Source organism: Watersipora subatra, chromosome 7 (assembly GCF_963576615.1).
Source record: "Watersipora subatra chromosome 7, tzWatSuba1.1, whole genome shotgun sequence".
Lineage (NCBI taxonomy): Eukaryota > Metazoa > Bryozoa > Gymnolaemata > Cheilostomatida > Watersiporidae > Watersipora > Watersipora subatra.
Genome location: NC_088714.1, coordinates 43,036,419 through 43,060,133, shown reverse-complemented (window position 1 = coordinate 43,060,133; position 23,715 = coordinate 43,036,419).

Genomic DNA, 23,715 nt, shown 5'->3' with positions numbered 1-23,715 from the left:
TATGTGAAGTACTTGTAGAGATCTATAGAAAGTCTTGCTGACTTTTGACCTCTCCACTCGCCTACCTGTATTCTCAACTAATTCGTCTTCAGCAGTCCTAAAACCTGGTAGAGCAGCTGGTTTACTTGCGTTCAAGGAATCAGGGATGCTGAGAGCTCCAATCGTTGAACATAAGGCAGCATCTGTGCTTTCTGGTTTTCCATATTCAGCCCGGCGGGCTGACAGCATCGTGTCGCTACTACTAGGGTGCAGCATTAGGGGTCTGAAAGACTGATATTGATTGGCTGAGTTACCGTCATGAGTGTTGACTGAACCAGCTCGATTGCTGCCGTTATCTCGATTGCTGCCGTTATAGTCTCGGATGTTTTGTAATCCAACTAGTTGAACAGGGTTGGTAAACGAGCTGTAATTGTTTTCCTGACTGAAGGGCTGGTTTGAGAACGCTTGTGGAGGTGGTCTATAAGCTCCCCAAGTTGCTGATGGTACGATGGTTTCATAGTCTGCGTTTTTGGTGTGAAAGTCGTGTTCTTTTTCTGCTCTTATCTCCTGCATGTAGTTACAGATGGAATGATAAAGTATCTGTCAAAACAGTTTTTACCAACTCTGCAAGTGTTGGCTCGGCTTAAAGGTTGACTTGCAACAAAATTCACATTACAGTTATTTGGTATCAAAAGATTCACCATGTTTTACTCTGTTGTGTTGTAGGTGCCAAATACGTGGAAATGTGATTACAAGCTCTTAAAAGCTCAAAAACGAAAACCCACCGTAGATTGGAATCTGTTTATTTCTCTAATGTATTCATGACAGTTTGGTTATTGTCTTGTCACGTGATGTTCTCACGTGAGTTGAAAGGCCAATAAAAAGCTCAATATAAACTTATCGTAGCACTAGTTTATGACAAACACTTCGGGTTTTACCGAAGACCCCGTATCAAATATAGATGCTCGCTACTTTACAGTTTTGTTTCGGCTTGGTCTAATCGTCAAGTCGTAATCTGATCATGTGACCCAATACTTCGCAAATAATTTTTGCAGCATTTTTCAATTATCACAGGTGACCAACAGGCTCGTCATGATTATCAGACAATGATGTGTACTCCTTTGAGGTAAGATTAAAAAGTTTAATGAATTTTTACGGTAAGTTATAAGATATCACTGCTAAAAGTGACAGCATTACGATGACGATAAAACAGACGCGTAAAAGCAATAGACATGGTTTTATTGAATGCGTGAAGTATATTTGTGAAAATATTTCGACGAATGAGGCTGCGTGAAAGTTTAAACAGAAACCATCCTGTAACAACTACGTCCCAGTTGAGCCGTTTTGGAAAGAGAATCCCAACTACTGCGGTCTCGGGTGGCTGCGATTAACTGTTCGTTTTTTAGCTTTTAAGAGCTTTTAATCACATTCCCATATGTTTTGCACCTACAGCAACAGAGTAAGACATGGTGAATTTTTTGATATCAAATAACTGTAATGTGAATTTTGTTGCAAGTCAACTTTAATAAACCCAATTCCAAATCAGCATACAATCATTTTAGCTTATTCACTTCAACATTGAGATAATAATATATGGTAATACGTAATTTTATAATATAACTTAAAGAAATGAGTGTTTAGAATATGACTATATTAAATATGTTAATATTATCATTTTGTAATACGCTAAATTAAGTTTTACTAGTAAACTGGTAGTCTAGTGTGCTGTGAGAGACCGTCATGTGTAATAGTGTTGTGCACAATTATTCCAAAATGTAACAAGATGGTTGTTATTATATATATACTAGTACCCTGGTAGTCTCGCGTGCTGTGAGAGATCATCAAGTGTAATAACTATGTGCACAATTATTCCACTATGTAACAAGATGGTTGTTATTATTAATACTAGTACCCTGGTAGTCTAGTGTGTTTTGAGAGATCATCAGGTGTAATAACTATGTGCACAGTTATTCTACTATGTAACAAGATGGTTGTTATTATTAATACTAGTACCCTGGTAGTCTAGTGTGCTGTGAGAGATCATCAAGTGTAATAACTATGTGCACAGTTATTCCACTATGTAATAAGATGGTTGTTATTATTAATACTAGTACTCTGGTAGTCCCGTGTGCCACGAAAGATCATCAGGTGTAATAACTATGTGCACAATTATTCCACTATGTAACAAGATAGTTGTTATTATTAATACTAGTACCCTGGTAGTCTAGTGTGCTGTGAGAGATCATCAGGTGTAATAACTATGTGCACAATTATTCCACAATGTAACAAGATGGTTGTTATTATTAATACTAGTACCCTGGTAGTCTAGTGTGCTGTGAGAGATCATCAGGTGTAATAACTATGTGCACAGTTATTCTACTATGTAACAAGATGGTTGTTATTATTAATACTAGTACTCTGGTAGTCCCGTGTGCCACGAAAGATCATCAGGTGTAATAACTATGTGCACAGTTATTCTACTATGTAACAAGATGGTTGTTATTATTAATACTAGTACTCTGGTAGTTTAGAGTGCTGTGAGAGATCATCAAGTGTAATAACTATGTGTACAGTTATTCTACAATGTAACAAGATGGGTGTTATTATTAATACTAGTACCCAGGTAGTTTAGAGTGCTGTGAGAGATCGTCAGGTGTAATAACTATGTGTACAGTTATTCTACTATGTAACAATATGGTTGTTATTATTAATACTAGTACCCTGGCAGTTTAGTGTACTGTGAGAGATCATCAGGTGTAATAACTATGTGCACAGTTATTCTACTATGTAACAAGATGGTTGTTATTATTAATACTAGTACTCTGGTAGTCCCGTGTGCCACGAAAGATCATCAGGTGTAATAACTATGTGCACAGTTATTCTACTATGTAACAAGATGGTTGTTATTATTAATACTAGTACTCTGGTAGTTTAGTGTGCTGTGAGAGATCATCAGGTGTAATAACTATGTGCACAATTATTCCACAATGTAACAAGATGGGTGTTATTATTAATACTAGTACCCTGGTAGTTTAGAGTGCTGTGAGAGATCATCAAGTGTAATAACTATGTGTACAGTTATTCTACAATGTAACAAGATGGGTGTTATTATTAATACTAGTACCCAGGTAGTTTAGAGTGCTGTGAGAGATCGTCAGGTGTAATAACTATGTGTACAGTTATTCTACTATGTAACAATATGGTTGTTATTATTAATACTAGTACCCTGGCAGTTTAGTGTACTGTGAGAGATCATCAGGTGTAATAACTATGTGCACAGTTATTCTACTATGTAACAAGATGGTTGTTATTATTAATACTAGTACTCTGGTAGTCCCGTGTGCCACGAAAGATCATCAGGTGTAATAACTATGTGCACAGTTATTCTACTATGTAACAAGATGGTTGTTATTATTAATACTAGTACTCTGGTAGTTTAGTGTGCTGTGAGAGATCATCAGGTGTAATAACTATGTGCACAATTATTCCACAATGTAACAAGATGGGTGTTATTATTAATACTAGTACCCTGGTAGTTTAGAGTGCTGTGAGAGATCATCAAGTGTAATAACTATGTGTACAGTTATTCTACAATGTAACAAGATGGGTGTTATTATTAATACTAGTACCCAGGTAGTTTAGAGTGCTGTGAGAGATCGTCAGGTGTAATAACTATGTGTACAGTTATTCTACTATGTAACAAGATGGGTGTTATTATTAATACTAGTACCCAGGTAGTTTAGAGTGCTGTGAGAGATCGTCAGGTGTAATAACTATGTGTACAATTATTCCTAGATTTGGAGAGATGGTTGAGTGGTGCTGCGATAGCATGCTTGTCTTTGAATCCCAACTACGCATCCAGTGCAATTCCTGCTCGGTGCAATCTTCTTTCCTAAGGCTCTTAACGTAGTTTCAGGCAGGCGGACACGACTCTTATTATAGTAAAAATTATGTCATACTGTGATATAGTATATTGGGTTATGTAGCATTATATTATGTTGCACTGCGCTACACTATATTATATCACATTATATCATGTACCGCACATGTACTTATTGCGAAGACTCGGGGCTTTACAAAAATGTGGAAACAACTGTCCCTGCCTGAGCATTAAATTGCAATAGGTTTATGCCAATTGGCCATATGTATCTCTTTCACTCACCTGGTGATTGACAGAAAGTGCAGGTGCTTCATTTAAACTATCTTGAAGAACAGGCTTGCTGCTGGTCAATCTGGCAAAGATATGTTTGCATATGAGTACAATGCTTTGAGAGCACCTGCGCTGAACGCCATGAGAGACAAAGTCATCTAAGGATATAGTAACCACTAGCTAAGTTCTTTGGGAGAATGTGATGCTGCAAGTGTCATAACTCTGGTAAAAGGTCATATTTACTAAGTCTCCATACAGTGATAGTGTAGTGACACCTGGGTACGCCAATGCTGAAGCTCTACACTGGGCCAACAAGCAGAGCATGTTTCCACAGAGTGCTATAGTAGAGTGACGGTTGTGTGACTCCTTATGTCAAGGTATATGTCTGCTTATGAAACAACAGGAAAGCAAGCCCTATGTGTATGCAAAGTGCGACGCCGTTCGTCGTTATGACCATTTCCATGGTATAAAGTTGGTGTTTTGAGCGGGTGTTTCGCTTCGAAACAGCAACGCTGAATCATGACTGTTTCTAGCTGTTTCCACGATGGCATTGCAGCGTCCTATAGGGGGGGGGGGAGGAGGGGGGTATGCTATCAGCTGTATGGATACTTAGTAAGAATTGGGCTCATTTAGTAAATGCAACAGCTTAAGTAGCTATTGTGTATTAAAATCAAATTATATGAACCGAGTGCTGCTAGGAAATAGATGTTCTTCTGTTGTTCTGGTTCACTGAAACTGTTGATATACTAAATCAAGAGTTTTAGCACCACCGCGAAGGCAGAGATAATTTGATCGGTACATCATGGTCAACAGTCAGTGGTGATTTGATACCAAATAAAACTTTTCAAAAGATAGGCCAAAGACCTTTAAAAATGAGATGGTATTTAAAAACATGCAACAACTAATAGTGTGGAGTTTAATGTTGGCAACAGACACATTTGCTGATTGTTGGCATCGGATCATCAAACTAGAAAACTAAGGCTAAAGATTTTACATATTGTACAACTGTATATCAAATACTATTTGATTGGTACATTTCCAGCATCCATCTCGGGCACTTCTAGTAATATGACAGGCATCTGCATGTATGATATCCAAAATTCATCTCTTTGTTATTCATTATTACTATTATCCTGGCAGTCTAGTGTGCCATGAGAGAGCGTCAGGTGTAATAACCATAAGTACAAATATTGCACATGTACAAGATTTATGGTTGGCTGATCGGTTCAGTTATTAGAGTGTGCAAGTATAATGTTGGGAGTTCAAATCCCATATAGTGCAATCTTTTTATCCAACATACATGTCCATCTGTCACTTCATACGAATAGACACGGCTCTTATTATAGTAAAGACTAGATGAATGCCCGGGGTTGCCGAGTAATAAAAAAGTCTTTGGACAAAAAATGTATATATATATATAACTTATATATATATTAATATGCACTGAGAATAAGTCAGCCTGCTTGGCCAACCAACTAGATAGTATGAACAATTCTGGAGCTTTGCTCCAGAGTACACACCAATAAAATATTTATAGAATGACTAGGTGAATGCCCGGTGTTGCCCGGATAATAAAAGTTTTGGCGCAAAAAACTTATTTTTATTTAAGATATGCAACATTTACTACTGCAACTTTTAAACTTCATATCATGAGAAAATTGTTTTTGTGCAGTTTAAATAAATTAAGAAAAAACTAAACAATGAGTACATACTTATAGTGCATTTAAAAAGTTTACTGTTGTAACAGAAGCTCGTTGTATTCAAAGTTTTGATGGACCATGCTGGTACAATGTACCTCTCGATACTGGTACAAACGTAAAAATGAGATATCGGACTTTTTTTGTCTGATCCGTTGTCTGACCAAATGGAGAGAGAATGTAGAGGCAACTCCTACTCGAGATAATACAATTGTCCATGTGAAAAGTATTTAGCTTTTATAGATTTACCAAAACAGGAAATATGAGTGTAACAGCACATTTGAAGTTGAAACGGCACATTTGAAAATTACACATTAAAAAAATAGGCATTGTAGTAAAAAAATTTACTTTTTAAAAAATTCAAGGAAATAACTACTAGTAGTTACTACTAGTAGTTACTAGTAGTAACTACTAGTAGTTACTACTAGTAGTTACTAGTAGTAACTACTAGGAGTTACTAGTAGTAACTACTAGGCTAGGATAACGCTTATTAGTTATTAGTAGACTTGTGATTTGAATGTCGCGAGTTCAAGCCCCCTATGCAGGGGATTTTCTGTTACTACAACTTTATCGCTAGAACTGAACAGATGAATGACAGACAGACAGACAGACAAACATTAAGATTTATATATACAGAAAATAGAAGATTACAAACGATCGGATAAATATACTATAACCGAGGTGTCTCGACGTATTATTGTATCTACATGCGGAGTCTCCAAAGCACGTCACTGCGAAGTAATTTTATTCTACTCAAGTCATGGGTGACCTTGAAGAATTGCTCAACGTTTGACGCTTTGATTTGTAAGCAAACCAGTTTGGTCGTTGATATCCATTGATATCAAACACTCTCATGAGTCCAGTGAGTTACCAAATAAATTTGTTTCAAAAGATTAAAAGGTGATAAATTGTCAGCTAGCTAAACAGGCCATCGGAGAGAGATGCTGGATTGAAAAGGTTTGAACAACTGCAATAAAGATAAAAATTGATGAACTCATCATGGCAGCCATGCTGACTGTAAACAGTTTGCACAATTGCAAAAGCACTTCATTATCCCCTTTATTATAAACACACAGCATGGCTAATTATGCCTATTACTACATGTATAGTGCATCAAACTGCCTCCGCACCTCACTTCTCACTTACAACCCTTCACCTTGGCCAGTTTTATCTTCTTTGTAACTGGCCTTTATACTTGCTTTCTGTTTTAGAATAATAATGTAATGAGTTAGGTGTATTGCATCACCAGCCCTTATAAACTATTTTATTGCAGCTTTTACATCTGAAGTTGCCAAGTATTACATTTCAATACGTATTCAACTAGAGGTCAGAGGGATTATAATTGTCTAAGCGAATGAGAATGACAGGCAGTTTGTCGCAGCTAAAAGAAAATGATAGGCTATGTTTATGGTTTTAGTCCGATCTTGAGTCTTGTAAGCTAATGCATATAATTACAATATCTTTACGGAGTTATCTGATCACTGCTAGTATGAACAGGATTCCATAACTAAATCATATTTTTATTTAAGTGGCTAATTCTACTATCACGATATAGAATGTCACAGTTTTTTACCTATATTTGAAAAGTTCAACGCACAAAAACATCACATGTTGACAAGCAAGAAGAATTCCGAGTCAAAGCGCCACATCCTGACCTTGACCTATGAACAGCGATAAACATATACAATATGGGATACTTCATTTCTCTACGAATCCCCTAATGCGTTGAGCATTTATAACTGTTTATGGGGCACATCTGTTCTCCAGGCTTTCCTCATCTGTCTATATATGATTGCTCATCCCCCTTTAATCATTTCATGCAGCGACCGTATTTTACTTGAACTAATAAAGAGGTTTTCTTGGCAAATCGAGAGGCTAGGAGAGATGCTACGTTCAGTTCAATAGCAGCTTTTGAATAAATGAAAGTACAGCTTAGAAGTGCCTAAGTAGAACTCGCAGAAGTATCCTGTAAGAACTCGCAACGCTGCTCGTAACAACACACTAACGTTATATTGTCGGTAAATGACCATCTTCAAAATCTGGATGGATGTGTTCACATGGTATATCTGGGTTCTGACTAGTAGCTCATTATTAGTAACTAGTGTTATAGATAAAACCAAAATGTTAAATGATGAAACCCAAACTCACACGACACTGCAGGACATAAATTATAAATTTATCAAATCAGACACTTTCTGTTCCCCCTTTGTATATTCAAAATCCCCCCAGGGGGGAATTCATCCCTGGTTGGGAACACCTGGTATAGGTAGTAGAGTGTCAGTCTGCCAACCTAGTAGCCATGAGTTCAAATCTCAATGAAAGTAAACTTTTTCTAATGCTCCAAGCGTGGCTTCAATGTACACAGCTCTTATTATAGTAAAGAATCATGAGATCTTATTTGCCTATTTCAGGCCAGGTCCGTTCTCCCACTTATCAGCTTTCATTCTCCTCACAGCATCAACCTTCGCTCTCTGTACTATAGATTTAACATCTCAAATTTGGCAGCAGAGTTTTCTAGATTACTGTGACATCCTCAGATTTTAATTAGGAGATTGTGTGGACTGTCAACTATCGATGCCGTTTTCTTTTACGCGTTATACCTAGACACATCTTCAACTCACTTCTCTCCCCTACACACTTACACCCCTTTCTTCTCCTCTACACACTTACACCCCTCCCTTCTCCCCTACACACTTACATCCCTCTCCTCTCCCCTACCCCCTTACACCCCTCTCTTCTTTCTACAACACTTCTTACATCCTTTCTTCACTAGACACTAATCCTTTTCACTCGTATTTCTCACTACATGTATTCATTAAGGCATATAGGCATCTAATATTATCTCTTTATGGTTTTTCATTACCTTTTCTAGCCTCTCTACACTGTCTCTCCACACCGTCTCTCCCCGCTATCTCTCCACACTGTCTTTCCACACTGTTTCTCCACACTGTCTCTCCAGACTGTCTCTCCACGCTATCTCTCCTGACTGTCTCTCCACGCTATCTCTCCACACTATCTCTCCACACCGTCTCTCCACACTGTCTTTCCACACCGTCTCTCCACCCTATCTCTCCACACTATCTCCCCACACTGTCTCTCCACACTGTCTCTTTACACTGTTTCTCCACAATATCTCTCCACACCATCTCTCCACGCTATCTCTCCACACTATCTCTTTACAATGTCTCTCCATACTGTCTCTCCACACTGTCTCTCCAGACTGTCTCTCCACACTGTCTCTCCACACCGTCTCTCCACGCTATCTCTCCACACTATCTCTTTACACTGTGTCTTTACACTGTCTCTCCACACTCTCTCTCCACACTGTCTGTCCACGCTATCTCTCCACACAGTTTCTCCACACCGTCTCCCCACACTGTCTCTCCACACCGTCTCTCCACACCGTCTCTCCACACCGTCTCCACATTGTCTCTCCACACTATCTCTTTACACTGTCTCTTTACACTGTCTCTCCACACTCTCTCTCCACACTGTCTCTCCACGCTAATCTCTCCACACAGTCTCTCCACACCGTCTCCCCACACTGTCTCTCCACACCGTCTCTCCACGCCGTCTCTCCACATCGTCTCTCCACATTGTTTCTCCACATCGTCACTCCACACCGTCACTCTACACCGTCACTCCACACCGTCACTCCACACCTTTCAACTCTTTTCAGGGCCAGCAGCTCTAGAAAGAGCTTGTACAATATATCAGAATAAAATTTGCCTCTCAAGACTCTACCATGCTCGAGAATAGGAGGAGAAAACGCCTTAGTATGACATTACTCTGTTTGCTGCAAACAAAGGTAAAACTGCCTAACTTCCTTTTTTTCTCAACTGCACAGTGCTGTCAGCTATTATGAGACCACCCACATTTTAAGAAACATTTGCTGGTAGCGATGATTTGTTGGCTCAAGTTTGCTAGAAACTCCCACAAATTATGTAAGATTAGATGCAGAATTTTCTAATGTTTAATATGGAGTGAGTTTCAAATAGGCAGCGATTGGCAATTAACTTTTTTAATTAATTGCCAACTGCAAATAAAAATATATATGCAACTGACCTTGACCAAAGTCAAAAGATAAAACTAATAAATTTGTTCACTGCAAATATTATACAGAGCATATTGTCAACATTTGCTCCTGAGATTTGGTAGAAAAGCAATTGTGGTTGGATGCCATTCCTAACACCACCACTGGTTCTCCTGTGATTTGAACTACTGACCTACTGATTGCATGCCAGCAAACTAACCACTAAACAACTGAACCATGGCTGCTTTCTAATTCTCTAACACTATTGCAACATAGTTTAAACAATTTAAATAATTGATGACCTTGAAAAGTGTGAATTGGCTGGATTATAAGGAAGATATAGCATAATTGCACGAATTCCATCACTTCTACTATAAAATGAGAGTGAAAGGCTTTTGTTATATTTTGCTAGAACAAGGAGAAATTTCTACATCTAATGATGTGCAATCGAAGGTCATTAAATGGATTAACATGGCTTCAGCAAGGGTGCCAAGATGAACAAAGGTGTGAATTATCGGTAATCTTATAATAGTTTCCGACAGCGCTGTCCTTGGAGAGTAGTTGTGAGTCTTGGTCAATGTCGACATAAATAATTCAATTTATACAAATTTGGTGACTATCCGCAGTTCTCTTTCAACCTACCTTATGCAACAGACATGAATGTTCAACTTAATCATACTCACATTATTCTCCGAGGGCTGACAGAACTTCTACTAACGTCCGCAGAGGGTGTAAGGAATGCCCCACCATTAATAACCTTGCCTCGTTCAAAAAAGCTTGGGCTTGGAGAATGACGAAATGTCCTGTTATCACGAATTCTAAAATTTGGTGATGTTGGACAATGAAATTCAGGGTTGTCATTGTTTATGACTGGAATATTGATAGCGTCCCTGCCAGTCATCGCGCACGTTTTTACCTTCCACCGTCCCTCAAGATACCGGAATGTTTTTTGACGAAAGAATGTGCGACGCTGGTCTTTTTGGAGAATATGATTTACTGTCTAGCTTAATCTAAAGACGTTATGAAGCAGCAATTTAAAGAATGCACTCGCTTCCTACTTCGTCTATATATATCAATCGCTTGCGGTTGGCATGTTGGAAACTCAAAGCCTGGCAATTAGAGGAATGCTAATGCATTCATGTTTGCTATTCAGTAATTAGATAACCTTTCTTACATCCAATACAAGTTATGGCTTGAAAGATTTTCTGTGCATATCTGATCTGATAGAAGTAATGATTCCATGTACATATAGTCTGTACACGTATCTGATAGGAGTAATGATTTCATATGCTTGTAGTCTGTACACGTATGTGGTTCCAATAGGAGTAATGATTGCATAATAGTCTGTATATGTATCTGATCTGATAGAAGTGATGACTCAATGGACATACTATTTGTAAAACGTAACTGAAGCAGTTAAACTGGGTTACCAACATAGACTGCCTCGTTTTAAATGTTGAAAGATAGAAATAAGATTGAATTAAATTTTTCCCAGACCGTAGTACATTTCTACAGCTTGTTTGGGTCTTCCACAACCATCATGGATTATACTTCTGGTTTTATTTGTAGATCTTGTGCTAACAGTATTGAAACTCTAAAAGAGTTTTAGTGATATAACTCATTTTTTTAAAGATTCTAGCAGTTTTTCGTAAAGCTATCTCGAGATAACATTGTACACTAGAGAGACTGGATAACCAATAAACTCATTAAAATCTTGGTTATAGTATAAGGTCATGGCAAAACGACAGCAAATTACAAAAGTTTTATTCAACTCCACTGCGAGCTCATGTCTTAGTCACAAACACTGTCATATCCTATAAAATATCAGCTCTACACGTATCATGTACACTGTCATATCCTATAAAATATCAGCTTTACACGTATCATGTACACTGTCATATCCTATAAAATATCAGCTCTACACATATCATGTACACTGTCATATCCTATAAAATATCAGCTCTACACGTACCATGTACACTGTCATATCCTATAAAATATCAGCTCTACACATATCATGTACACTGTCATATTTTATAAAATATCAGCTCTACACATATCATGTACACTGTCATATCTTATAAAATATCAGCTCTACACGTATCATGAACACTGCCACATCTTATAACATATCAGCTCTACACATATCATGTGCACTGTCATATCTTATAAAATATCAGCTCTACACGTATCATGTACACTGTCATATCCTATAAAATATCAGCTCTACACATATCATGAACACTGTCATATCCTATAAAATATCAGCTCTACACATATCATGAACGCTGTCATATCCTATAAAATATCAGCTCTACACGTATCATGTACACTGTCATATCCTATAAAATATCAGCTCTACACGTATCATGTACACTGTCATATCCTATAAAATATCAGCTCTACACATATCATGTACACTGTCATATTTTATAAAATATCAGCTCTACACGTATCATGTACACTGTTATATCTTATAAAATATCAGCTCTACACGTATCATGAACGCTGTCATATTTTGCAAAATCAGCATATATAAATTGTGTTATGAGTTTTGCATCAAGACTCGACTGTTCTCACTTATCAGATAGCAAAAGATGAGAGGTTAAGAGTGCCTGACCTGTAAATGGCAGGTTCATAGAGGAGGTAGATTAGTCTGTATGCTGACAAGCTTAAAGGTTGACTTGCAACAAAATTCACATTACAGTTATTTGATATCAAAAGATTCACTATGTCTTACTCTGTTGTGTTGTAGGTGCAAAATATGTGGGAATGTGATTAAAAGCTCTTAAAAACTCAAAAATGAACAGTTCATCGCAGCCACACAAGACCGCCGTAGTTTGGGTTCTTTTTCCAAAACAGTTCAAATGTCACGTAGTTGTGGTAGATGGTTTCTGTTTACACTTTCATGCAACCTTATTCGTCGAAATATTTTCACAAATATACTTCACGCATTCAATAAAACCATGTCTATTGTTCTTACGCGACTGTTTTATCCTCATTTTAATGCTGTCACTTTTAGCACTGATATCTTATAACTTACCATGAAAATTCATTTAATTTTATAACCTTACCTTGAAGGAGTACATATCATTGTCTGATAAGCAAGACGAGCTTGTTGGTCACCTGTGATAATCGAAAGTACTGCAAAAATAATTTGCGAAGTATTGGGTCACATGATCAGATTACGACTAGACGATTAGATCAAGCCAAAACAAGACTGTAAAGTAGCGAGCATCTATATTTGATACGGGTCTTTGGTAAAACCCGAAGTGTTTGTCATAAACTAGTGCTACGATAAGTTTTATATTGAGCTTTTTATTGGCCTTCCAATTCATGTAAGAACATCACGTGACAAGACAATAACCAAACTGTAATGACTACGTCAGATAAATAAACAGATTCCAATTTACGGCGGCTTTTCGTTTTTGAGCTTTCAAGAGCTTGTAATCACATTTCCACATATTTGGCACCTACAACACAACACAGTAAGACATGGTGAATCTTTTGATACCAAATAACTGTAATGTGAGTTTTGTTGCTAGTTAACCTTTAATTAACAGGTGTTTAGGGATCAAGAAATAGGACAGGAAATAAGGTCATATTTTACTGAAGCTCTAGCAGTAAACATCTCCTAATCTGTATATTTCATTACTTAGGGAGAGCAGATGTGAGATGTGAACATGGGCACCCGTCTGCGTGCCGTCCTGTAAGCGAGTTTTAGCTTCGTCATTGTATTTTGCTTCCTATCAGCATGTGTAACATACCATTTGCCTTTCTACAAGCCCCAATTGCAGCCTGTTTTAAGGCGAGTTTGTCATTAATTGGGACTCTAAGGTAATTTATAAGGTTTACACTAGAAAAAACACTCAATCGTTTCTTTCTACGACAATCTCTTGTAAGCACATTGTATTCTTACTACCTCTCTGGACTCGAAGCTCCGAAATACTATGAAATATGTTTCTAAATTCAAAAGGCCTCTCAGCCTCTTGAATTTTCAACTCTTCATTACTTTTACATTTTTGGTAAAAGTTCATTCCACGGATACGATGTACAACGCATCTCACTTAGTTTTATTTTTCCGCTAAAGTCAGCAAATGACAAATGATCCACTTTTGTTGGCTGTATAAATTGGAGTTATCATTTATTACATACAGAGTAAGACAACTTTGGTTTCTAGCAATTCAAACACTGTTTACCGTATGATGACTGTTGATCAGTTCATGATGATGTAACCAAATCTTTCTACCTATGTTCCTAAAAATGTTTATTCTGAGCAAAACAAAACCAAGACAATAATACAGCACCCACCTCTTCTGACCGCTGTCCTCCCATTTCCCATAGTTTTTGCTTAGCCTCGTGTAGACGACCAGCACCAATGATAAACAAACAAACGAGCCGCTTGATGTTTCTGCTTATTAATTTTCTGTTCTTTCTTTTTTATGTGTAAAAATATAGTTCTAGGACGTATTTGTTATGGGTTTTAACGATAACATGCACATGTGTTCACAATTTATACAAATGTTATGTCTGAGTTTTTTGAAGGCTTGCAACGAATTAGGCGATTTATATGATAAAATAAGATTCTCTTTACAAAGTCAAAGTTTTTTACTCAAAAAACAGCTTCCCGAATGAATTAATTTCGTATGTAAAAGTTCTACTGTATATTGGAATGATTTACTCGTAGGGTCTATCAATAATGTAAATTATGAACAGCATCTACCCTTTGCAATGCTTGCTGCAATGCAGAATATGTATAGATAATTTTATAGTTTAAAAAACAAACAAGCGCTCAATAAGCTTTCAGAGCCTACAACAACAATATTGCCTTTTTGCCAAAAGAACTACATGCAAGCTGTCTAGCTAACCCTAATAAAACTAGCAATTAATATTTTACCTACAGAAAGATGGAGCTAGATGATTCATCAGCATCAGGCTTTGACATCTTTATCTGGTTAGCTGATGGTACATTGACATGTAATGGTTGGTTAATTGGAGTCATTCTCTCCTGGTGTCTGTCTAACATAGTATAAAGAACAACTTCATAGGAATGAATCATAATGACTTTTTAAATTAAATGTAAAACAACCTTATTTTTTTAAAACATAGCTCATTAACTTGGAAGCCTGAGGGGCAAGAGCAATCCAAGTATTATATTTAGCAGAATATAATTGAGATCTGCCGACATCCTATTGCAACTGATTCTCTATACCTGTTCTTTCACTCATCACAACCTCAAATGCTGCTCACAAAATCTTTAAAACCTAAACCGTACGTACTGTTGGAGCAGACAGCATGTTGTGTTGAAAAAGGAAGGTTCTGGGCTTTGTCTTAAAACAAGTGCTATGAGAACAAATAGTGTCGAAACCAAGAGTTGTACTCTCTTGTGCTAGGAAGATACTTTAGTTTAAGGCGAAATGTACTTGGTCAAATATTCCCCACTCTTTGTTAACATGAAGCATGCTCACTATGAAAAATGTTTGAAAATTATCTGTGTGAAGTGACCTAATTATGGAAAATAACCTAAAAGTGTGAAGTGACCTAATTATGACTTGATCAAGTGAGTACATAAATAATAATGAGCATCAATGGAATTCAATTCAATTCACTTCTCATCAATTCTCATTCTGAATTCAGATGAGAAACAGCATCCTCGCTCATACTTATTTCCGTGCAAGATGTAGGCCTACTTTGAAAAGGCGCTGAGAAGACGACTCGTGTGAAAAATGATTATTATGGCTTATAAATTAAATGGAACCTAATTGTTTGGTAGCCCTATTGAAAAGGTAGAATTCATAAGGTAAGAACTTCTTGCTGCCCTACATGATTAGAAAGTATACGCAGTTGATTGACACTGCACCTGTTTTGGTGTCCAGCTTGGCGACAGCAAGCTGCTGAAATCGTATGATGGAGAGTATGAAACGGCTAAAGGTTGAGGCATCGTCCTGACTCACAAAGTTCAGGCCATGAACAGTTCCATGTGAGTCTCTCCACTGATGGAAGGTTGGAGTCGCCTCGCTATACTTCATATTACCAGATACCAGTGTGTTTAGCGTAACCTTCAATGCAAAGGTTATCAGAACTGATTAATGCCGGGGCTGGTAAACATTGACAAGGCCTTCAGGGCGTTTACTAGTAAAGCTACTAGCATTCAATTGTAGCATGTATATGTAAACAAAATCCTGATGTTGTGGATATTTTGAAATTATTTGATGGATATATTTTTTTTCTAAATATAACAGCTTTAAATAAATATGGAATTATTGCACTGTAATGTGTTATTCATCAAACTATTTTTAATTCAAATATCAATGAATAAAATCATAGTTTAATATCATTGTAAATCATAAAGAATGCATCTTCAGTTATACTAGCAGTTGAAAAAAACTATAAACTTTTGATATAGTTATTTAATAAAATCTATTTACTAGTAAAACTAAAGAATGACATTTTTTGTTTTTTATATTGTTCAGCTTACACTTACACCCACTTCCTGTATCTGGTATAAATTTCAGATTTCTTATATATTTGAAGTGATTTCTAGCATAATTATGGTTTTGAAACTTCTTGAAGCATTTTAGAGATTAGTAAATGAATCTGAGAGGTTAAAAAACCTGAAAATTAGGTGCAAAATATATAAAAGCAACAAGAAATATATAAGCTAAGTTTGCATAAACATTACTCGGTGTACATAAGTTACAGTAAGTTACAGTGTATATCTATCACGGTCCCTGTCTTTGAACTACACATCGTCAAGTACATATTTCCATTTACATTGCTTTTTGAAAAGGTAACAATAAAATATCTTTTCAATTAATTTACTTAATCAATTTAAATTTTTAAATAAAATTTGTTCTTTGCAAAGAAGGAAATTTTTAGAATGAGTTTGAGTTTGATAATTTATTATCTCACTATTCTGGCTGCTATTTGCTAACGAGTCTGGTGAACCGAACGCTTCAGCGAACCCAACAAGAAGAAATTCTAGCAGCTAGACTAATGGCTTTATCAGAATCTGTTAGTCTTTACTACCATGATGTAATAATGTAAAGTATTCCTTTGATTAGACTAGAGACTTAGGCTAACTGCTTCAGTTAATAAAACTATTTAAACTCATAAGTTGGGTGTGTCTGAAAAGAACCAATCACCAACTGAACTGTAACAAAAATTTCAAAAGTATTTCAATAAGATAAGCAAGCAGAACTTATCTTTAGCATTTAGAATAATTTAAATCATCTAATCGCAACGCTCTGCTAACTGCCAATTATGTAAAAATTCTTACAAAATTATAAAACAAATATTAGAAAACACTTAAACGCATTAAACCATTAAAAACAGATAAATAACCAAATAAAAATGTAGTTAACAACAAACAACATTTTAAGATAACCACAAACAGTATTTATTAAGCTGAGTTTGAATAAACACAATAAACAACATGCATAATTTTAAGTATTCTTGTAGACTAGCAAAATATCAATTGAATGTTTAACGACATATTAAGACATATTAAGACTAACTGTTATAAAGTCATCACATGCTGTAATCCACGCGAACTGTATTTTACATATTTGTGTGGCCAATACTGCTGAAGTCATTATCCTGTATTATCCTGTGTAGCTAGTCTATTATTCTGTATTATCCTGTGTAGCTAGTCTATTATCCTGTATTATTCTGTATAGCTAGTCTGCTATCCTGTCATTATCTTGTATTGCTAGTCTATTATCATGTATTATTCTGTATAGCTAATCTATTATCCTGTATTATTCTGTATAGCTAGTCTGCTATCCTGTATTATTCTGTATAGCTAGTCTGCTATCCTGTATTATTCTGTATAGTTAGTCTGCTATCCTGTCATTATCTTGTATAGCTGTTACTATCTTGTGTTCAGTTGTTGTTTAGTCAGTCAAACATATACACATACAGGTCCGGAACTCTCACCTGTCTCATATATTACAATGACTATTATTATGTCTACTAGTATTATTATGACTACTACATACTGCAAGCAACTTAATAGTAACCTTGTCCAAAAACCAGCAAACCTGCTAAAGATACCAAATAAACAGTTTTTAAGAATTTTTAAGTCAACCTCACCCGAGATGGCCTTCGACGTACATAGCAGCCATCTGTTCAGGGCTATAATATACTTCATAGGGTTTGTCCTGTCAGTTATCTCTATTTGTTTTTGGTTAAACAACATGATATAATTCAGGTCTCTACATAGTTTTATGAAATGCATCTGTTTTAATTCTATATATAAATTTACCTGCTGTACTTGTTACGGGGTTCTCCTATGTTTGTAAGCTGTGAAACAATTAAACAAATCACAGTGTATTTCTATGCAATAGTATCTTGAAAGTATGGTAGTTTTAACTTGGGAAGCCGATATCAGATTTAATTAATTTCTCACCCAGAGGTTTTACCATGTATTATATTATACAATATTATATAATTTTATATTATATAATGTTATATTAAAAAAGCTCCATAATTTGTAAAAATAAAAGATAAAATTAAGCAAATAGGGACATATTAAAAAGTTTATGCAATTGGCAATAATAAGAATAATCTATATATATATATATATATATATATATATATATATATATATATATATATATATATATATATAAATATATATATATATGTATATATATATATACATATACATATATATACATATATAAGATGGCCTAAGGATGCCAAATGGTACCATCAAAGATATAGAAGAAGGGTACAAGTACTTGGGGATTATGCAAAGCAACATCAACCACGAAGCCGAGGTAGGTCACAAAGCCATTACCGAATACAAGAAACGCCTTCGGCAGGTCTTATGGAGCCAGCTCAATGCCAAGAACCAAGTCATGGCAATAAATACCTACGCACTGCCAGTAATAAGATATCCAGCAGGCATAATAAAGTGGACTGAGGAAGCCATCAAAGAAACAGATATAGCAACTCGTAAACTGCTGACCATGCATGGAGCACTCCACCCAAAATCTGATACTACTAGATGGTATCTTGATAGGAAAGATGGCGGTAAAGGACTCAAAAGTGTACAGCAGACAGTGAAAGAGGAGGAGCAAAGCATCAAAAAATATGCAGCCTCCATGGCCATCTCAGATAAGTTGCTAGCTGAATTTCAATCGGCTGCTCTTACAACGGACCTTCGCCCTGATGATGAGGAAATTGACTGGCACACGAAACCTCTTCATGGTGCTTACCACCAACAAATATCTAAGGTTGGCGATCTTCACCAGACATATATGTGGCTGAACAAAGGAAACCTAACGGCCAATACAGAGTCGCTAATCATGGCAGCCCAGGGGCAAGTGCTCCCAACCAGGCAACTCCAAACGAAAATCTATCACACTAGAGACGATCCTAGACGCAGACTGTGCAAAGATGCACCTGAGACCATCCAACACATCATCAGTGGATGCAAGCAGCTAGCAGGGAACGCATACACTGAGCGGCATAATCATGTCGCAGGTGTTGTGTATAGAAGTCTATGTGATGAGTATGGCCTTAATAAACCACAACACTGGTGGGAAGCTCCTGGTAAGGTCAATGAAAATGACCGCGCTAAGATTCTCTGGGACTTCTACATCCGAACTGACAAGCATGTCCTAGCAAACCAACCAGATATAGTGGTGGTAGACAAGGAGAACAAGAGGGCTACTATAATAGATATAGCAGTACCCAATGACTACAATATAGCCAGCAAAGAAAAAGAAAAGATAGAGAAATATCTCCCTCCTGGAGAAGAAATTGAAAAATGCTGGAATGTAAGAACAACTGTAATCCCAGTAGTCATTGGGGCACTGGGCGCATTAACACCGGCGCATAAAATTTGGCTTGCCCAAATACCGACAACAATCAACTCAGGTGAGTTGCAGAAAAGTGCGCTATTGGGAACAGCTAAGATCTTGAGGCGAGTGCTCAAACTCCCAGGTCTCTGGTAGGAGACCCGAGTTAGAGCAGAATTTACCACCGATATGGGGTATCCGGGGTGAGGAAACAATATATATATATATATATATAGCAGAACTATATATATATATATATTATATTTATATATATACATAAATATAAATATAGGTGTTTGTTTGTTGGTCTGTCAACTGTATGTCCAGTTATAGTGATAACGTTATAGGAACGGAAAAACAGTTTTGCACTAGCATTGAACTCGGAAACTTTTGGTTATATATATATATATATATAGCAGAACTATATATATATATTATATTTATATATATATATATATATATATATAAATATAAGTGTTTGTTTGTTGGTCTGTCAACTGTATGTCTAGTTATAGTGATAACGTTATAGGAACGGAAAAACAGTTTTGCGCTTGAATTGAACTCGGAAACTTTTGGTTGGCAGTCATGCACACAAACCACTGCACCATGCAACCATCTTGCCACCCTATGGAATATTGCTAATATACTCATTACACCTGCCAATCATTAATGGCAATTGGTTAAAATATGTATGCTTCAGCTAGCATGTCTAGACTTCCTCAAAATGCTATAAGTATATGTATATATAACGTAAACGTAATTAAACTTATAGCACACATAGACGTAAACAAACACCTTCATTTGTAGTTTAAAATGGTAAATGTTGTACAGATATGCTGATTAAAAATAAATTTTTTGCGCAAAACTTTTTTATTACTCAAGCAATGCCGAGCGTTCAGCTAGTCTTTACTACAATAAAAACTGTGTCCGTTTGTCCGTAGCAAAGAATGGGAATTAGAGAAAGAGCTTGCATCATACAAAATTCAAACTCATGACATTCGGTTTACCAGCCCAGTAAGCTACTACCTTCATTAATCATTCACCTTGCAGAAGTTGGAATAGTTATGCACATAATTATTCTTTGTGCTTTATCAGCACGCCTGACGATCTCTCATGACACACTAGACTGCCAGGGTACTAGTTGCTATTAAAAGGTTAGTGGATCTCAAATAAAGAAATCGAGACTCTATGGATAATAGCCGCTCGCATCTCCTCTCCTCAAATGAACTAAATGGAGCCCTTACCTCTTTATCATGTATTTTCCTGGCGATTATTTGATAAGTTTTGCACATCGGATCATAAAGTAGCTGCACCTTCGAGACACCTCTGGGAAACTCTCCAGTTGGCAGCCACTTTTTGTAGATGTCATGGTAGATAACTACGCTGGCTCTAACAGTCACAAGACAATGTTCTTCGGAGCGTCTAAAACAATTAATTGATGTAAGAAATACTTTATACTTCTAAAGTGGTCTCTCAGAGCTTCAATGTAAACTCATACTATATTCCATACGAACTCATACTATATTCCATATAAACTCATACTATATTCCATATAAACTCACACTATATTCCACATAAACTCATACTATATTCTATATAAACTTACGCTATATTCCATATAAACTCATACTATATTCCATACAAACTCATACTATATTCCACATAAACTCATACTATATTCTATATAAACTTACGCTATATTCCATATAAACTCATACTATATTCCATACAAACTCATACTATATTCCACATAAACTCATACTATATTCTATACAAACTCATACTACATGTATATTCCATATAAACTCAATCTGTTCTATACATAACCTTACAGACTCAAGGTTGATCATACAATCCTTACCACAGGAGTTGTTTGCACCCGTCTAGTTGACCTACTAACCCCAATCCCCTGGCTACCTTTAATCAGTTTGATTATGAAAAATACAGACACCTTACAAGAGAACTTATGAACCACAGTCACACCTCTGTATGCATTTAAGTAGGTTTATCAATAAAATGACCACAAACTTATGTATTTTCAATAGAATAGACTAATTTACAATATAGTGGCAGTCATGGAGTAGGTAGTTCCGTACATGGATTCTTTTGTTAACGCTTTAAAGTGTGAGATTGAGATAATTCGAGCAATTGTCCTCCTCCCTGATTGTTAGCACCAATAAATTCTGCTGCAGTTTCCCTTTGTTTTTTTTTCTGTACCTTCAATTTTTGTACTTCTAGTTTACACGGGGTTATAAAAGTTTGGCTGGTATGTGCGTAATGTGTTTTCAGTAGAATTTTGAAGTTTCAAGTTGTTTGCACTGTTTTTGAAATGTTGCAGAGAGCATTTCTGATCAATCGAGAAATAAAAAATAGCTGCTGACAAGACATTAGTTTCTAATGACACGCAGATAAAAATCCTTGGTAGTGAAGGATAAAACATAGAAAAAGATAGAAAACCTTTTCTCCTCGGCGATAAGAGCTTTATACTAAAACTTGTTTATATTCATTACAAGTATACACACTCTATTACACTTAATGTACTATAGCCAAATTGTTTCTTCAGTTACTTCTAAAACATCACTTTTATGAAATCGTGTGAAATAAGAGCTATTCTATTTGATTTTTGTTTTTTTTATGGAGTTCTACAAACTTGCAGCTTTAAAATAATATTCATTTCAAAAGAAATTGAGCTATCATAGGTATTTTCAGTCAATTGAAACTTGTTAATAGACTCTAGGATCAGGGGACCTGCTTGTGTATACAAGATTAGACTTCTAAGTATTAAATGATCGCAGCATTGTTCTTTGATGCATTGGAGTTGTCAGTCTCTCATTTTATTAATCTTTTGCTTGTATTCTTTTTAACGATTTATTTTATTAATCCTTTACAAAGTGAGTTGTTTGTCATTTTTGCTGCCAACTTTACAGCCTCACAGAACTCCTACAGTTTTTTAGTATGTGTGGCACAGAGGGCACAGTGTGGCCACAGATAGACAAAAACTGATAAGCCGAGAAACACTGCTGTACTTTCACAGTCAATTGAAAGTTGTTGATACGGTCTAGGGTCTGCTTGAGTTTACACGGTTAGGCTTTAAAGTGCTATACATTATAACATGGAAAATACTGGGCAGTAGCAAATTGACCAAACTACGTTGATGAAGTTTGAGTTGTTCAATTTTTAATGAATTGCTTCATTTGAAATTTAGTTCATTAAACATTCAAAAGTTTTGAGCAATTACACATATCATTGGTCCTGGCAAAGTGCTTTCACTTAATTCTAAATTTGATGTTTCTTATTACCAGGAATTATATAATTATGTTATCATTATGTACATAATTTGATTTTAAGGCTTTAATATATATTGAGTTTGTATTTAAATGATATTTACATACCTCTCAGCAGCCATTATTTCGGTAGCAAGCATTCTATCAATTTTAGGTGGCGCGGAGGAGCTCCTCTTAGAAGCACTCATTACGTAGCTGCAGGATGTGCTAAACTCTTTGTAGGAGTCGTGCGTTGATGTTTGAGTGTAGTCAAGCTGAGGTAGGACGAAGCCTGCCTCTATTGAAGCCTTATTAATCCATACTAATTAACTTATAGGGTGAAGTGCTGGTACAATGTTGTAATGGCCCTGAGTGTAAACAGGCGCTGAACCTAAAGGGCCTAAAGCAGTGCTTTCTTTGAAAACTAGTTTTGGCTGGTTGTTCTTGTTGTAAAAAATAACAGACGTGTTATTTTCAGGTACAACTGCGGTTGATATTATCCCACTGAAATAGATCACTTCGGATTTTTTGAATTCAAAAGGTCACTTTGGCCTTAGTATTTTCTTATTGCACTGAGCATTGCCTTGCTCTTTTCATGGATGAGCCTTCTTGATGCTACCACTTTTTAAGATTCCAGGCATCGCGCGTCTGCAAGCTTCCCTTTCAAGAAGACAATGTGATAGATTGTTCAGCTGATATTTCCCATTTTCAACTCATTCATGGTTTGCAAATGCATTAACTGATGTCTCCCAGTATCATGGAGCTACATTTAGTATTTTAAAAA